Source organism: Eptesicus fuscus, chromosome 20, assembly GCF_027574615.1.
Source record: "Eptesicus fuscus isolate TK198812 chromosome 20, DD_ASM_mEF_20220401, whole genome shotgun sequence".
Taxonomy (NCBI): domain Eukaryota; kingdom Metazoa; phylum Chordata; class Mammalia; order Chiroptera; family Vespertilionidae; genus Eptesicus; species Eptesicus fuscus.
Genome location: NC_072492.1, coordinates 39,831,464 through 39,848,137, shown reverse-complemented (window position 1 = coordinate 39,848,137; position 16,674 = coordinate 39,831,464).

The following is a 16,674-nucleotide window of genomic DNA, read 5'->3' as shown; positions in this document are numbered from 1 at the left end:
TTGCCCCGGTTGCCCCGCTACCTGCGTGTGATTCCAGAGTGCAGCGCCCGCAGCCCCGCCCTAGGCCCAGGCGCAGGCGCAGAGGGCGCTGCGGGACCCCGCAACCCTCCACCCCACCGCCCCTCCCACCCGGCACAGCGCGGAGGTCGCCTCTGTACCTATAATTCTTTTTATACATTGTTGGGTTTGATTTGCTAATGTTTTGTTGAGAATGTTTGCATGTATGTGCTTGAGAGATATTGGTCTACAGTTTCCTCGAATGTCTGTCTGGTTTTGCTATTCGGGTAATGGCCTCATAGAATGAGACAGAAAGTATTCCCTCTGCTTCTATCTTCTGCATGGGTATAATTTCCTTCAAGTCCTGGTTCAGTTCACCAGTGAGTCCATCTGGGCCTGGTGCTTTCTGTTTGGGAAGGTTACTAATTATCAGTCCAATTCCTTTAGTACAGTGGTTCTCAACCTTTCTAATGCCGCGACCCTTTAATACAGTTCCTCATGTTGTGGTAACCTCCAACCATAAAATTATTTTCGTTGCTACTTCATAACTGTAATTTTGTTACTGTTATGAATTGTAATGTAAATATCTGTGTTTTCCGATGGTCTTAGGCTCTACAGCAGCGGTTCTCAACCTGTGGGTCGTGACAGGGTCACCTAAGACCATCGGAAAACACAGATATAGGTGTCACCTAGCAGGGTCACCTAAGACCATCAGAAAACACAGATATAGGTGACCTTGTCATGACCCACAGGTTGAGAACCGCTGCTGTAGAGCCTAAGACCATCGGAAAACACAGGTATTTACATTACACCACAACATGAGGAACTGTATTAAAGGGTCGTGGCATTAGAAAGGTTGAGAACCACTGCTTTAGTAGATATAGGCCTATACAAATAGTCTATTTTTCCTTGTGGGAGTTTCAGCAGATGGTGTTTTCAAGGAATTGGGCCATTTCAGCTAGGTGATCAAGTGTGTGGGCATAGAGTCATTCATCATTTTCCTTTATTATCCTCTTAATGTACATGATATTTGTGGTGACACCCCTTTCTTTTATGCTAGTAATTTGTGTCTTCTCTTTTTTCTTTTTCTTAGTCTAGCTAAAAGCTTATTGACTTACTTGATCTTTTCAAAGAATCAGCTTTGGGTTTTATTGAATTTCTTTATTGATTGTATATTTAAGTCCTGAAATCCAAAGGCCCAAGGACCAGGAGCTCCAATGTCCAAGGGCAAGAAAAGATGGATGTCCCAGCTCAAGAAGAAACAGATGGAATTTTCCCTTCCTTCTCCCTTTTTGTTCTCCTCTGGCCCTTAACAGATTGGACAATACCTGCCTATATTGTTTGAGGGCAAATATTCTGTACTCAGTCTACTGAATCCAATACTAATCTCTTCAAAAATAATGGTTTACCAGCTCTCTGGGGCATCCCCTATCCTGGTCAAGTTGACACATCAAAAACTTAGCCATGCCGAAACAGGTTTGGCTCAGTGGATAGAGCGTCGGCCTGCAGACTCAAGGGTCCCTGGTTCGATTCCGGTCAAGGGCATGTGCCTTGGTTGCGGGCACATCCCCAGTGGGGGGTGTGCAGGAGGCAGCTGATCGATGTTTCTCTCTCATCGATGTTTCTAACTCTCTATCCCTCTCTCTTCCTCTCTGTAAAAAATCAATAAAATATATTTTAAAAAAAAAAAACTTAGCCATCACAGCATATTAATCATAGTTGTTTCAAATTCTGGGCCTGATCATTCAGCACCCCTGCCATATCTGAGTCTGGTTCTGATGCTTGCTCTGTCTCTTCAAACCGTGTTTTCTGCCTTTTAGTATGTCTTGGAATTTGTTTCTTGATAGCCACACAAGATATACTTGGTAAAAGGAACTGCTGCAAATAGGCCTTCAGTCGTGTGGCGGTGAGGTACGGGGAGGGGAAGCATTCTATCGTCCTAGGATTAGGTCTCAGTCTTTTGATGAGCCTTTGCCTCTGGACTGTGAACTTCACAAGTATCCATTTCCCATCATTTCTGCGGTAATATTAGATGTCATTCTTATGTCTTAAAGATAGCATATATTGCCCTAGCTGGTTTGGCTCAGTGGGTAGAGCGTCAGCCTGTAGACTGAAGGGTCCCAGGTTCGATTCCGGTCAAGGGCACAATCCTGTACAGGTTGTGGGATTGATCCCCAGTAGGGGATGTGTAGGAGGCAGCAGATCAGTGATTCTCTCTCATCAGTGATGTATCTATCTCTCTTTCCTTCTCCCTTCCTCTCTGAAATCAATAAAGATATATATATTTTAAAAAGATAGCATATAGTTGGGTCTTGTCTTTTTTAAAATTCAGTCTGATAATCTCTTTCTTTGAGTATGTAGATCATTTATATTAGATGTAATTATCAGTATGGTTGGATTTAAATCTACTATCTTTCTATTTGTTTTCCATTAGTCCCTGTGTTTTTATTTCTTTTTATCTGCTTCTTTTGAATTAATTGACGGTTTAAAAATATTACTTTTATATCTATTAATGTCCAATATCTATACTTCTTTTAAATATTTTTAATGGTTGCTTTAGGGCAAGGATTAGCATATGTGAAGATAGTACACACTTTCTATATATCCTGGGCTCAGTTTTCACATTATTAACATCTTACATGATAATGGTTCATTGGTCACAATTAATTAACCAGTAAGGATATATTATTCTCAACTAAAGTCCATACTTTATTCAGATTTCCTTAGTTTTATAAAAATTGTGAGAAGAGACACATAACATAAAATGTACTATTTTTAAAAAAATACGTTTTATTGATTTTTTACAGAGAGGAAGGGAGAGGGACAGAGAGTTAGAAACATCAATGAGAGAGAAACATCGATTAGCTGCCTCCTGCACAATCCCCACTGGGTATGTGCCCACAACCAAGGTACATGCCCTTGACCAGAATCGAACCTGGGACCCTTGAGTCCGCAGGCCAGACGCTCTATCCACTGAGCCAAACCAGTTAGGACAAAATGTACTATCTTAACCATTTTTAAGTGTTCAGTTTGCTAGTGGTAAATACATTCACATCGTTGTGCAACCAATATACAGATTTTCATCTTGCAAAACTGAAACTTTATATCCATTAAACAACTCCCCCATTTTCCCCTCCCCCCACCCCAGCCTCGGGCAACCACCACTCTACTTTCTGTTCCTAAGGACATGACTACTCTACTTCATATGTGTGGAATCATACCGTACTTATTCGCCTTCTATGACGGCTTTATTTCACTTAGCATAATGTCCTCAAGGTTCATTTGTATTGAAGCATGTGTCAAAATTTTCTTCCTTTTTAAGGACAAATAATATCCCATTGTATGTGTAGACCATATTTAGTTTATCCATTTATCCATCAATGGGCACCTGGGAGATTTCCTCCGTTTTTACCGATTCCTTTTCTGTTCCAGGATCCCATCCAGGATCCCACATTACATGTGATCGTCATGTTTCCTCAGGCTCCTCTGAGCTACGACCGTTTCTCAGACTCAGGGCTCATTCTAATGTCCCCCTTTCCATACCTATGACATCCTTTGCCCACAGTAAGAAACCCAGTTCATTCCCTCACCAATTTTACGTATTGGATCCGTCCCACTGTGAGTAACCAGTGTCCCATTGCCACTGCTCCCGCTGCGTGCAGACCCCGCCTCAGCCTTCCTGGGCTCCGACACCCTCCTCACGCTACCCGCCACCTCTTCCCCTGCATGGATGTGCTGTCACCTCAGCAGGCTCCTCATCTCACACCTCCGGGTGCCCCCCGCAGCCCGTTAGAGGTGCCCTTCTCATCCTTCATGGGCTCCATCTCCTGGTGCTTGGCCACTACCCTGCTCAGACGTCCCCTCCACCTCAGGGTCCGACCTCCTGTACTGGGCTCTTCCCTACTTGGATGCCCTCCTTTCTCTGCTTGAGCGCCAACATTCTGGCCAAGGCCATCTGCCTGTGCGATTGATCTCTCTCTCTCTCTCTCTCTCTCTCTCTCTCTCTCTCTCTCTTCTCTGATTCCCCCCCCCCCGCCCGCCCATTGAAGACACACTCCTTATTTCACTTGAGCCCCAAAACCATATGATAGGCAACTGCCTTTCCTCCTCCCCTTCCCCCACTTCTGGACTGAACTGTTCTTGAAAGGAACAGAAGGGAAGAGAAAAAGAAAGAGGAGGAGGAGGAAAAGAAAGAGGAGGAGGAGGAGGGGGAGGAGGGGAGCGGCCTGGCAGTTTTTGTATTGAAAGGGGGACATGGTGTGTGGCAGGTGGTAGGGGCTCTGGGGACACGGTCTTTCCCATGAGAGTTTCATTTTCGCCCACAGCCGCATTGCAGGGAAATGTCTCCGTGCAGGGACGCTGGTCAGGTCCCGTTTTCCCTCATTCCTGGGTGTGGCCCTTCCCAGGGTCTCAGCTGTACGCCAGATTGGAGCAGGTTGAGGAGTGAATGGCAGCTGAGACAGCCCTTCTGAGAAGTGCCGCTGGGAAGGGGAGGCGAGAGCCAGGAAGGTGATTTGGGGGCTCAGGGGTGTAGGGTGGTGAGAGACACCAGAGTGTGTTTGTGGGCAGATGGGAAGGAAACCGTCAAGTGGGAGGTGTGGGCTGCAGCAGGAGAACAAGGTGGGGGCCAGGGCAGGTGGGGGGCCCTGTGCCTGTGAGGGCAGGCTTCGGACAGGACTGGGCCCCTTCCTTCTCGGAGGATGAGGAGAGGACACATGGGGCCACTGGGGGGGCGGGGCGGGGGGGACAGGACACAGTGAGACACTGCCTGTCTCTCATGGGGCTGCTGTTTCCTGGAAGGGCTGGAGGTGAGGTCTCTGCAGAGAGGGCAGCCCACGGAGGGGAGAGCAATGGAGGAAGAGTGGGAAGCAGATTGGGATGCAGTGGAGGGAGGGGGCTCCGTGGGGGGAGGGAGCTCCATGAGAGGAAGGAGGCTGGGGAGGGAGTGTGTGTGTGTGTTGGGGGGTGGGCTCAGAGGTTTAGACAGGAGCACCTGAGAGCAGTGAGTGTCGCCTCCCCTCTGACAGGGGACTCACAGCCGCAGAATGGGGAAGCGAGGAAGTGGCCTCTTCGCTCCGTCTGCTCCGGGCTGGGGGCGGGGAGCATCCAGTGTGAGCCCCAGACTTTCCGCCTCGAGGTGGGTATGGGAAGTGGGGTCCTCCCCTCCTCCCCCCCTCCCCTCCCCAGCGAAGCCTTTTGCCCCTGGGGCCCTGAAGCAGCCGGGGGTCCTGGGTGAGGGTGGGAGCGGCAGGGAAGGGGCTGAGGGCTCACCCTCCCCTCCCCTCCCCCATTCACCGTGGGGGCAGGCAGGGGGACGGCAGCCCCAGGCTGAATTTGTTACTCATTTTGCTCTTGGCTCTTGTGGTGGAAAAATCGAAGCGCGCCCCTTGGTACCGCCGAGGCGGAGAGGGTGAGCGTGGCTGGGAGGCCATCCTGGCAGGGGAGTCCGGGGCAGGCGGGGCCTGGCAGCCTGGCCGGGAAAGACTGCCCCCCCCTCCCAGCCCCCTCCGCTCCTACGTGGCTCTCCAGGCCCAGGGCAAGGTCCAGAGGCTGAGTGGGGGGTTGGGGCCTGGGAGGAAGCAAGCACTGGCTTGGGTTCAGCCTCAGGCTCATGGCACCCCCATCCCCGGGCTTGTCCCCAAAACAGGCTCCCACAGTCCCCTTGGGCTCCTAGAAGAAACCTCGGGGAAGCTGCTGTAGGAGAGGTCTGAGTGAGACTGGGAGTGGGCTTTCTCCTGGGGGGGAGGGTGGGGGCACTGTGCTCAGGGGGTCCCCAGGCCAGCACGGGGTGCTTCCTGAATCCCTGAGGCACTGGAAGTGTCCCCGGGCACAACCCCCCCAAGCAGCACTGGCCACCCCCATGTTACAGATGAGGAATCTAAGGCTCCCAAAAGTCAAAGGTCGCCGAGCCTGACGTGGCAGCGGTGGGACTGGAACCCAGGGTGTCTGGCTCATTGGACGGTGCTCTTTCCCCAGCACTGGACCCCGAACGCCTGCCTCCTCGGCCGAGCCCCCTGAGCAGCTCCTGGGGGGCAAGAGCCTGGCAGGAATCCACGAGGAGGGACCTGCCCCACGTCAGCACAGACCCCGTCTCTCCCTCTGTCTGTCTCTCCCACTCACTGTCCGCCTCCCTCCCTTGGCCCAGGGGCCTGAGGAGACCTCCCCTCCACCCGCCCCCCCTCCGTCTTTCCAGCAGCCCCAGTGCCTGGCCCCGGCCCGCTCCAGCCCGGTGGAAAGAGGAGCAGAGAGGAGCCCAACCACTTTCCCTCTGGAATCTGCTGCCTCGGCGGCGATGGGGAAACCATCTGGAGTGGATTATGGGCAGTGGAGAAAGCTGAGAGCAGGAAAATGTGAGTTGGCCCCGGCAGTTCCCGTCTGCAGGAAGAGGGGGCTCAGTGCTCTTCAGGGGACAGGCCAGCAGCTGCCCCCACCTCCCCCGTCCCCCGATGGGGCAGAGGAGGGATGTGCCCAGGAAAGGGTGGTCTGGGCAAGGCCGGGCCCCGGCCTCCCGACGCCCCTGCAGAGCCCACTTTGAAAATGCTTGTCTTAGCTACCCTCCCATTTCACAGATGGACCCCCATGTTCAGAGAGGGACAGTAACTCCCCCAGGGCCACAGAGCAAGTCAGGAGGAACAAGATCAGAGTTAGATCCCTTCCACATCTATGCACCCCTATAGACAGTGGAGGTCCCCAGAGTGGGGCGGGGGGGAGGGAGAAGCTGGAGCCAGGGGGCAAGCTGAAGCTGATGAGTTTTCTCTCTCTCACCTTCAAAAGAGTGCAGCGAAAGGGCAAAGGCTAATGGGACAGGAAGGAAGAGCCTTCGTTCTTTTGGGGTCTCCGTTCCTTGGCTCCCAATCCCACTCTTGCCCCACATGCCCCCCTTCCTTGGAGCCCGGTCCCTGAGGAGGGCTGGGTGGGGTCCTGGGGTGGGGCCTCTAGCCTCTTCCTCTGGGTCCCAGGAGCCCCCTCCCCTGCGCAGGGCCCCAGCTCCAGACGTGGCAGGGGAGCTGGAGTGAGGTTTCTCTGCTCCCTCCCAAGTGCTGTGCTGGCGGCTCCCGAAATAAAAATCAAATGTGGGCTTGGCAGAGGGAGTGGGGTGGGAGACGCAGCCGCGAGCGAGCGGGCGGCAAAGCTGCGCCTTCATTCTTTCCATTGTAACTTCACCTCCTAACCTCTGGCATTTTAATTATTCTCCTACCCGCTGGCTCTCCCTGGGCCAGGGGGTGAGCTCACCCTTTCCTCTAGCCTGGAACGGGGGTGGCCGCTGCCTGGACCCCCAGCCCGCTCCTGGGGAGCCAGATGGGGCCGGGCAGGGGTACCAGCCCCCCTAGCTGCTCCCTGCTGCTCCCGCAGTCCCAGGCTCCCAGGCATCCAGCCTGGCACCTCGGGTGCCATGTGTGAAGCATTAAGTCTGCACACCCACTGCTCCATTTCATGGTGGCCACTGTCTTAAGCCAAAGCAGCGCCGGCCCAAGGCCCATTCTGTGGACGACGCAGCCCTATCAGTGTGGGCAGAGCAGGGCCTGGGACGGGAGCCTGCAGCTCCTGGTCCTACACTCTGTCCAAAGCCAGGAAGAGGGCAAGAGTAGCTCCGCCCTGATTATCCACCTCATCTCCCAGAATGCCCTTTTCTCTTCACCCACCGGTAAGTGATTTAAAACATTAGTCTGATGTTAAAACACCCAAGGACAGAGCATGGAGTAAGAAGTAAAATGCCTATAAATTAAAAAAAAAAAGATCTTTACCTGAGAATATGTTTATTGATATTAGAGAGAGAATAAGGAAGGGAGGGGAGAGAGAGAGAGAGAGAGAGAGAGAGAGAGAGAGAGAGAGACATCAATTGTCTCCCATTCTCGCCCTGAATGGTAATCGAACCAGCAACTCTTTTGGTGCATAGGACGATGCGCCAACCGCTGAGCCACCCAGCCAGGGCTGCCTATGAATTGTTTAGGTAGAAAACAAGTTTGCAAAGAAGCTGTCCTCTTGAGGCCGTCCACAGATGTCAGGGGGCACCCTCCTCCTGGGCCTGGGCATGAGCTGTGGTGGGTGCTGGCCATCTCTGCCTGTGGCCAGTGTGTCTGGAGCCCAGGCTGCCGCTGAAGATGCTGGTGGGCGCCAGCGGGCAGCCTGGGCGCATCCTGGGAGGCAGAGGCCTTCTCCCACCCCTGGGCCTGGGCAGGATTCCGCTGCTGATTCTGTGTGTCTCCTGGGGAGGTCAGCTCGCACAGGGGAAGCAGTGGAGATGGGGCAGCCTCAACTCTGAGGCCCAGGCCAGAGCCCTAACCAAGGTCTCCTGCTCCAGTCCAGGCCCCGGAACCTCCCCGCTCCACTGCCCCAAAGCCCAGCTCTGGGGTGCAGCCATAGGTCGTCTTCCCTCTTGCTCTGTAGCTCTCCCCTGAATGCATGTCCCATCCACAGATGGCTCCTGGGCACCTCCCCTGTTGGTGCCAGGCCTCGTGAAGGGAAGTCATGGTCTGGGTAAAGAGCGAAGTGCGGTGATGGGGAAATGAGGGGTGAGCAGCCTCCGGAAGGAAACTCCTGAGCCCAGCTGGGAGAGAAGAGCATCGGGAAAGCCTTCGCAGAGTACGTGAGGACGAAGAGCAGGCCCCGGGGAAGAGCGTGCGGGCGAGGCACCGCACCTGCCGAGTGCAGGGCCCACAGAGGAGTGGGTGCTGCGAAGGAGCCCTTAGGGCACGGGCAGGTGGGACGGACATGATCCAGATTGTGTTTGGGGGAGATTTCTGGGGGAAGCGTGGAGGACGGAGTGGAGAGTGATCAGCAGGGAGGTGGGGTGGCCACGAGGAAGCTGCCACAGAGGTCCAGGTGGGAGGTGATGGAGACCAGGCCCGGACCACGGGCCGCGGGGTGGGAAGAGGCGAACAGAGCGCCAGAGATGTAAGAGGTAGAGGTCACGGGACTTGGTGACCGGTGGGCAGAGGGGTGAGGGCTGGCTCCGGTTTCTGGTTTGAACTCCGGCTGTTGAACGCGGTGACGTCAGCACACCTGTGCGCCACCCAAGTGGGCGGGCTCAGCAGGTGGCCAGGTGGGTGGAGATCCCCTGGAGAACGCGGAGAGGCCAGGAGCCAGGCCCAGCCCGAGGGACGATGAAGAAACAGAGCTGCAAAGGAGCTGGAGAAGGGGTGCCAGAGGGGTCCAAGGGAAACCAGGGCAGGGAGGGGCCTCTGAAACCCCTGAACAAGAGGTCTTCTTACAGGAGGTGAAGCGGGCTGCGGAATGAGAAGGGACACGTGGACCAGACGGGGTCTTTGCCTCCTCTGATCCCCAGTCTGCCCTTCTCTCCGACCCCCAGCCTTGCCCACTTTCTATCCCCCTCTGCCTGTCTCCCCCCTCCGCCTGCCGCCCAGCCTCCCCATCCCAATGCACCCTCACTCTCCTCTTCTCTCTGACCCAAAGGATCCATGTTTCTAAGGAAAACTTCATGCCACCCTCACCCCACTCAGGTGCCGGTTGCTCTTCCTGGCTCCTGAAATCACCGCCTTGCACCACCAGCCTATCCCATACACCTCTCACCCTGGCATCACCCAGAGTTCACAGCACCATCTGTTCCCTGGGTGACTCGGCGTCCTCTGATTGAGCACCCAATGGGTGCCAGGCTCCGGGACAGCTCAGGCAAGCCTGGCCCCCAGGGGCTTCTGGTTTAAAGAAGAGTGAGAGGGGAGGCCCAGAGAACTAGCTCTGGGAGTTTCCACCTGGCAGAGGCATCCGAGCAGGCTTCACGGAAGAGGTGGCTGCACAGGGTCTTGAGTGACCAGCAGGATTTGGTCAAGAGGCGATGGGAACAGAAGGAATTGCAGGTGGAGGGGGTGTGCTGAGAAAGGGCTGGACGTGGACAAGGGGGCCCAACATCTGCGCAGCGGTCCACAGCTCAGGGTGGCCCGTGGCCTCCAAGAGTGGGGCCAGAGGGGGGCAGGAGGCTGCGAGGTGCAGGGGTCAGACCACGTGGCCTGGGACGCCCAGGGGGAAGCCTTCAAACTTGGTGCCTGGCTTTGGGATCTCGCGCTGCGTCCTCATTCATTCGTTCGGGATCTACTGACGGAGCTCCCATTCTGTGCTCTAAGTGCTGAAGGTGCTGTAAGAGACAGCACTGCCACCGCGGAGCTCAAACTCCCGGAAGAGACACAGACTAGAGAGTCGCAAACAAAGACTAAAAATGAAGATCATGATAGGGGTGGTGAAGAAAATAATGACTGGCCATTTGAGAGTGGAGCCTGTGTCCTGTCTCCCCCTCAGACCGAGGCTCCCCGAGGACAGAGCCTGAGTCTCCTCCGTCAGACGGAGTGCCCTGCACCTCCGGGGAAGGGCAGAGCATGGGCACCTGGGAGCAAGAGCGGAGTGTCTAGCAAGCTCCAGGGGTGGCTGCTTCCCTGCCCAAGGACCCTCCGGCAGGGTGATCTCTGCCCACATGCTGGCCATTGTCCCCCCACCCCCAGCCATCGTTACTTCTCAACCACCAGGGGCTCCCCGTGCAGCTGGCACCCACAACCCGGAGCCCAGGCCGTGGAGGAGACTGCAAACCCCGTCTGCCGCTAGAGAAGGCAGGTACGGAGGGGACTGGGGGGGCCTCCAAGGAGGTCCCCAGGGACCGAGGGGAGCAGGGATCTTGGAAAGGACCCACCTTCCCAGCCACGCCTGAGTGGGAGGGCTTCCCTCTCCCCTTCCCATCCATTCCCCCACCCCATTAAACCCTTAAATTAACCTCGCCCCACCCAGAGCTATAGAGAGTGCCCCAAAATAAATCCTAAATTACATGCTGCCTGGGGGTGACCACAGCTCTCCTTCCTCCCTCTCCAGCAAACAGACTCGCCCTACCCAATGCCGGGGGGGTAGGGGCACCCCAAATGGGCTATTTATACAGCTCCCCTCTTTGCTGTCTGGCCTTGGTGTCCTTGGGCGAGGCCCAGGCAGGCTACACAGCTCTCCTGGGAGTTGTAAGGGGCTGGGGAGCCTGTGAGACTCTCCAGGAATTTAGAGTCTAAATCAGGTTGCTGAGGGGGCAATGCTAACAATGACTCTCAGGCACAGCATAGATCTGACTGTCCCGAGCACAGTGGGCATCTGGTCACCCAGGAAAGCAGCCCGGACTCTGGCCTTGCAGGGTGCTGCCCTCCCAGAGGAGGGGGGAAAGGAAGAGGGAGAGAGAAAGAGAAGAAAAAAGGAGAGATTGAGAGAGATGGGAAAGAGAGGAGAGAGAGGGGTGAGATTAATTAAGAAAAAGAGGGGGGTGAGATTGATTGAGAGGGAGGGGTATTGAGAGAGAGAGAGAGAGAGAGAGAGAGAGAGAAATGGAGAAAACGAGAGGGTAGAGAGGGATATTGAGAGAGTCTTCAGCCCTGGTTGTTGAGGGGAGCAGTTCTGAATCCAGGCCCCCCCCCCCCAGCACCCAAGAAGAGCTGGCGTCTGTCTCCAAGGACCCTGGCACCGAGTGGGGAGCTGGTCGTGGCTATGTTGAGACCACGGGCTTAAGCCAAGGACCTCCCTGGACAAAGCCATCGTCCATCCGGGGAGCCTGGCTCCACCAGAGGGGCTGCTCCCCTCGGGAAGTATAAGAAGGGGCAGAGAGGGGAGAGGCAAGAGAGAAGAGAGCGGGAGGTAGAGAGACATACACCCCCAGAGAAACACAAACGTGGACAAAGACAGACACACAGGGATGGATCATGACAGAAGGAGGGCGAGGAAGAGGAGGATGAGGGGGTACTTCCGGAACCCTGGGTCTGGCATCGCTCATCTCTACCGCGTGGCCCCCATGAGCCTGGGTGCCTGTCCACTGCCCACCGGCTCCTGGGCCCCCTCTCTGCCCTCGGCCTTCGGGGCATGTGGGTGAAGGGCTTCCAAACTGCCCAGGAGGGAGACTGCTGTTCCTCTACACCCCACCCCTGCTCAGTGCTCTACCCTGCCCTGGGCGCCTGCTCACTCCCCAGAGGCAAGGCCATCACCTGCCCCTCATGGGGGTGTCAAGAGGCGAGGGTCCTCCTCCTGCTTGGCTGCCCTGTATGTGTGTGTGTGGGGGGGAGGCAGGGAGTCCAGAGGGGGGACAGAGAAATAAGTGCCCCCTCTCCCTTGGACTCAGCCCAGAGGGAGGGAGGGGAGAGGCACCGGGAGGAAGAGGGGAGGGGAGGGGAGGGAAGGAGTGGAGAGGCTGGGAGAGGCTGGGAAGGAGCTGGCCTCCAGGCTTTAGTCCCAGGAGGAGGGATGGAGATGGCCAGGGACCGGCGGTGTGTGGGTGGTGGTCCTGCCGTGTCTGGAGGACCGTGTACACACCCAAGTTCATATTTCATGCTGGTGACTCAGGGGATGGGGCTCAGCCTCTCTGGGCTCCACCCACAGGCTGTAAAGAGAGGGAACAGGACAGCAGGAGGTGAGCTGACCTGGTCCCAGCCACCACCAGCCACCACCGAGGGGACATATTTGCACTCACAAGTGAAGTGGGGGCCAAGAAGTGTGCCCGGCACCTGGAGGAGGGGCTGGTGTGTGTGTGTGTGTGTGTGTGTGTGTGTGTGTGTGTGCTGGGTGGGCGTGGGGAACAGAGGATTCCTAAGAGGACCCCTGCAGCATGGGATGGGGGGTGCGAGTCACAACAGCCCCCTTTAGAGGGGGTGACACATCGTCTCCTGATTGAACTTGATTATCTGTCTGCTCGCCGGGCCCCCATGACCCCACCTGCCCAGAAAACACTGTTTGTAGGGCCTGGGCATCAGACCTGTCATTTAGCTGGAGGAGCAACCCGAGCCACAGGCGGGAGCCCAGCCTCTGTGGAGAAGCAGTGCCCAGCTCGCGCGGGCAGCAGCCCAGGCACTTAGTGCCCTGTTTACCCTGGCATGGGTGGCTGGCACAGGTGGGGCTCTCCAGGGAGCGGCCCGAGGCCCAGCCAGCAGACCCACCTGGAGGCCTAAGAGGAAGCCAGGACAGAGGCTCTGTGGAGCTGGGGTGGGGGGGCGGTGCATGGAGGGGCATCCAGTCCAGCTGCACACTGGCCCTGGCACTGCAGCCCACAGGGCACTGCTCCCCAAATTTTAGGGCCCCCTTAGCTGCCCTGCAGGAAAAAAACCACACCAGCCGAGGCCCACAGAGAGAAACTGCAGCTCTAAGGATTCTGGAAGCGTCCCCCAAAGAGAGCAGGAAGGCTGGAGGAGGCGGGGGCCGGGGGGAGGGGGACCCCAGGCCTTTGGAGCCCTGGCCTGGCCTGGATGCCCCCAGGCCCAAGACACCCGCTCCCAGCCCCCAAAGACACACACACACACACACACACACACACACACACACACACACGTGGCTTCACTTAAGAGAGCACCATCAAAGCCCCCCTCAGCCAATCCCTGTAGAGACGCTGCCCCCACCTTCTTCCTCTGTCATCCAGACCACGGAGACCAGACCCTCAGCCGCCACACCCAACGCGCACATAGTCCTCTTACACGTGTCAGACACACAGCGCTCGCCCCAGCTTCCCCCTTCCCCACATGTAACCCACACTCCACAGTGAGGTCACACACGCTGCTCCTCCCACCTCTGCCCTCCCCCCACCTCCTCTGCTAGCCCCTCTTTCCACTCGCTGCCCCCTACCTTCTGCCCCTCTCTCCTGTCTCGGGGCCCCGGGCAGGAGGCCTCATCCTCTCCTCTCCCCATCTGCACACAGTGGGAACCTTGAAGGCTGCACATCTGGGCAGCTGCCTGCAGCTACCACTCCTCCGCCGCCCGCGGGCCCCAGGGGCTGGGCGGCAGGGGAAGGGGAGCAGCCGCTGGCACTGGCTCAGGACCTCACTTCCCCCTCCGTGGACCTGGATCCCCCCCCCCCTCCATTCCAGGCTGAGTCATCCCCACATCTGGAGCCACTGCACATCTGGAAGAGCTGAAGCCTGTGCAGACAACTCCACGTGGACACCCCTCCTCCAAACTCCACCGCACCCCCACCTCCACGAACAGCTGGGGTCCGGCCCCTCAACTCCCACCTGGGCCAGGCCCTGGGTCACCTAGCAGGCACCCCAGGGCCGGCCTCCGCCACAGGACATCCGTCAGCCTCAGGGTCTCTCCCCGGTAGCGGTAGCGGCAAACGCCACCGCGCCACTCAGTGCCCACCCCCCCCTGGGTGGGCAGGGCAGTGCGGGCCTTGGGGGAAGCCGGGCCAGGCCTGGGGCTGGGGAAGGAGGTGAGCCAGGCGCTGAGGAGGCGGCGGTTTGGCCCAGCGGCAGAGTGAGTTTATCCTGGCCCCCGGCCCCGAAGCCAAACATCCTCCTCTAACCTCGCAGACACTTCAAAGCCGGCGGGGAAGGGGCCCTTCCGCAGAGGAAACCTGCAGTCCTGGCGGCCTGAGAGCCGGCTCCGAGCAGAGGACCACCCGGTCCCCATCGGCAGCCCGAGCTCAGGAGGGGCACAGCAGTGGGGGGAGGGGGGGAGAGGATGCTCTACCGTCCCTCTCCCCCACCCCTTCAGGGCTGCAGGGGGGTGGCGAGTTGCCCTCCTGAGGGTGGCACAGCTGCACCAGGACTTAGCTGTGGCCCCTAGTCCAGGGCTCCCTCCCAAGCTCACCCCCTCCCACCCTCTAGGCAGGAGGGCCTGGTGGGGGCGCTCACTTTGTGCCCCACCTGGAAGAGGAGTGCGCACCGAATTGCAGGGGCGCGAGGGAGGGGTGGGGAGGGGAGGGGGCACCCGAGGCTTTGGAAAATAGAAGCTGAAGTGGCGTCGGAAGAGGAGAACTGGGCTGCCAGCCACGGGGCCTCTCTCAGGGGACAGCAGGGGCCGAGGAGGAAGAGGGGCTGCGAAGCGCTAACAAGGGAAAGAGGAGGTGCTAACAGGGCCACTGGGGTGAGGGGGGTCCGGGAGCCAAGCTCCCTGAAGGCTGGCCTGGAAGCTAAGGAAGCTGGGGGCGGGGCTGGGGGCTGCCACATCAGCACGGCAAGCTGGATGGTGTGCATGTACGCGTGCCCATGTATGTACACGGGCAGACACACTGCACACGCCCACACATGCGTGCGTGCGCACAGCCGGAGCCAAGTCTGTCCTCGGCTGGGGGCCAGATGATGTGGCCGCTTAGAGGAGCGGAGATTTGCGGAAGAAGCGACCTCCCCCGCCTCCTTCCCCGCCCCTCCGCTCACTCGCTCCCGCACTCGTTCTGTGCCTGACGCCCAGGTCCCTGAGAAGTGATCAGCTTCAGGGGGCTCCCAAGCTGCATCTCCCCCACACTGCGGTCTGCGCCCCCAGACCCTCCCCTGAGGACGACCCACCCGCAGAGGGGCTCCTCTGTCCCCTGGCTGCCCGGAACTCCCAGCTTCGTTGGGACTGGGAAGTTCTGCTGAAGTCTAGCCACAACCCCCCTGTGGCATTTGGATCTGAGACGGAGGAACCCACAGCGGGGTGCAGTCGAGCCTTCTTTCAAGGGGCGAACAAGAGCAGAGCTAGGAAGTGGGGGGTCCTAGGGGATCCTCAAGCCTTTTCTTCTCTCTGGCTACAGGGTCCCATCTAAGAGTCAACAGTGAGGGTGGGGGTGGGAGTGGGGCTGCAGGGGGGTGGGGGAGCCTTGGGGAGAAGGAGTCTCAGAGAGAGGCCACCAGGGCTGGGGGACTCTCAAGACCTTAACCTGGTCCTGGCTCAGCCCCTCCCGCCTGAGTCTCTCTGTTCCATCTGCCACCCCAACCTTCCTCAGGAGCCTAACCTCCCCCCCCCCGCCCCTCCCGCGGAGGTGTTCCCTCTCCACCGCTGGCCATGCCGGAAACCTACACTTTGGAAGGATAATGGCTCCCAAAAGCCGTTTTTGTCTCTGCTAAGCCTCGGAAGGTGAGCATTAGTCCAGCTCCTCCAACCGCTCGCAAGGATAATAAGCTCTCTGCGCCGCTAATTGGCAGGTGGCACGCCTCCCTCCACCCTCCCGGCCCACAGGTGGGCGGCTCAGACCTGGGGTCAACTCGCCACCCTCCCACCCATCACCCCAAGAACGAGTGAGGGGCGGTGGACTTCAGTTTCCAGAGGGATTCTGGGAAGGGGATTCAGACCCTGATCCCACGCCCAAGAATTCCTATTGGCAACGCAACACGCACCCGGCCTCTCCTGGAAGGCGGACAGTGCGCCAGGCATTCCTTGCGCTCACCCCGTGGGAGCTGCTGGATCCCCAGGGAGCCATTTGACTCACTGGTGGGGGGGTGTACAGTTGGGAGGGGCAGCAAGCAGAAGAGGTGGATTCCCTAAATCACGCAGACAGTGGAGTTGGAGAGCTCAGTCAGTCAGGAATGACCCCCCCCCCCCCCCCACCGCCCTCAGCCACTCACAGCTCCCCACTGAGGACTTCAGGAATTCATTCCCTAAATTCATTCCCTGGGGAGATCTGGCCCCTGACCTCAGGAGGGCCCCAACCAGCGTCAGCTCGGTGACAACAGAGCCAGTGTTTACTTGGAACAAAGCACCGTGGGGAAATGAAGGCTGAATCAGAGCTCGGCCAGCCCCCGCAGCTGGGGGTAGGGGGTGGGGGGGAGACAGCAGGACATGTGCACACATCTAGGAGAGAAGCCGAGAAGGCCTGGGTGGGGGCGAGCAGGGAGGGAACAGTCCCTTCCTGCGGGAAGATCCAAGTGCTGGAAGGCTTTCGGGAGGAGGTGGTATTCGAATGGAGCTTTGAAGGTCGGGGTGAGAATTTGTTAGGTTTCAGGGAGGGGTCTGGGGACTTGTGTTCTG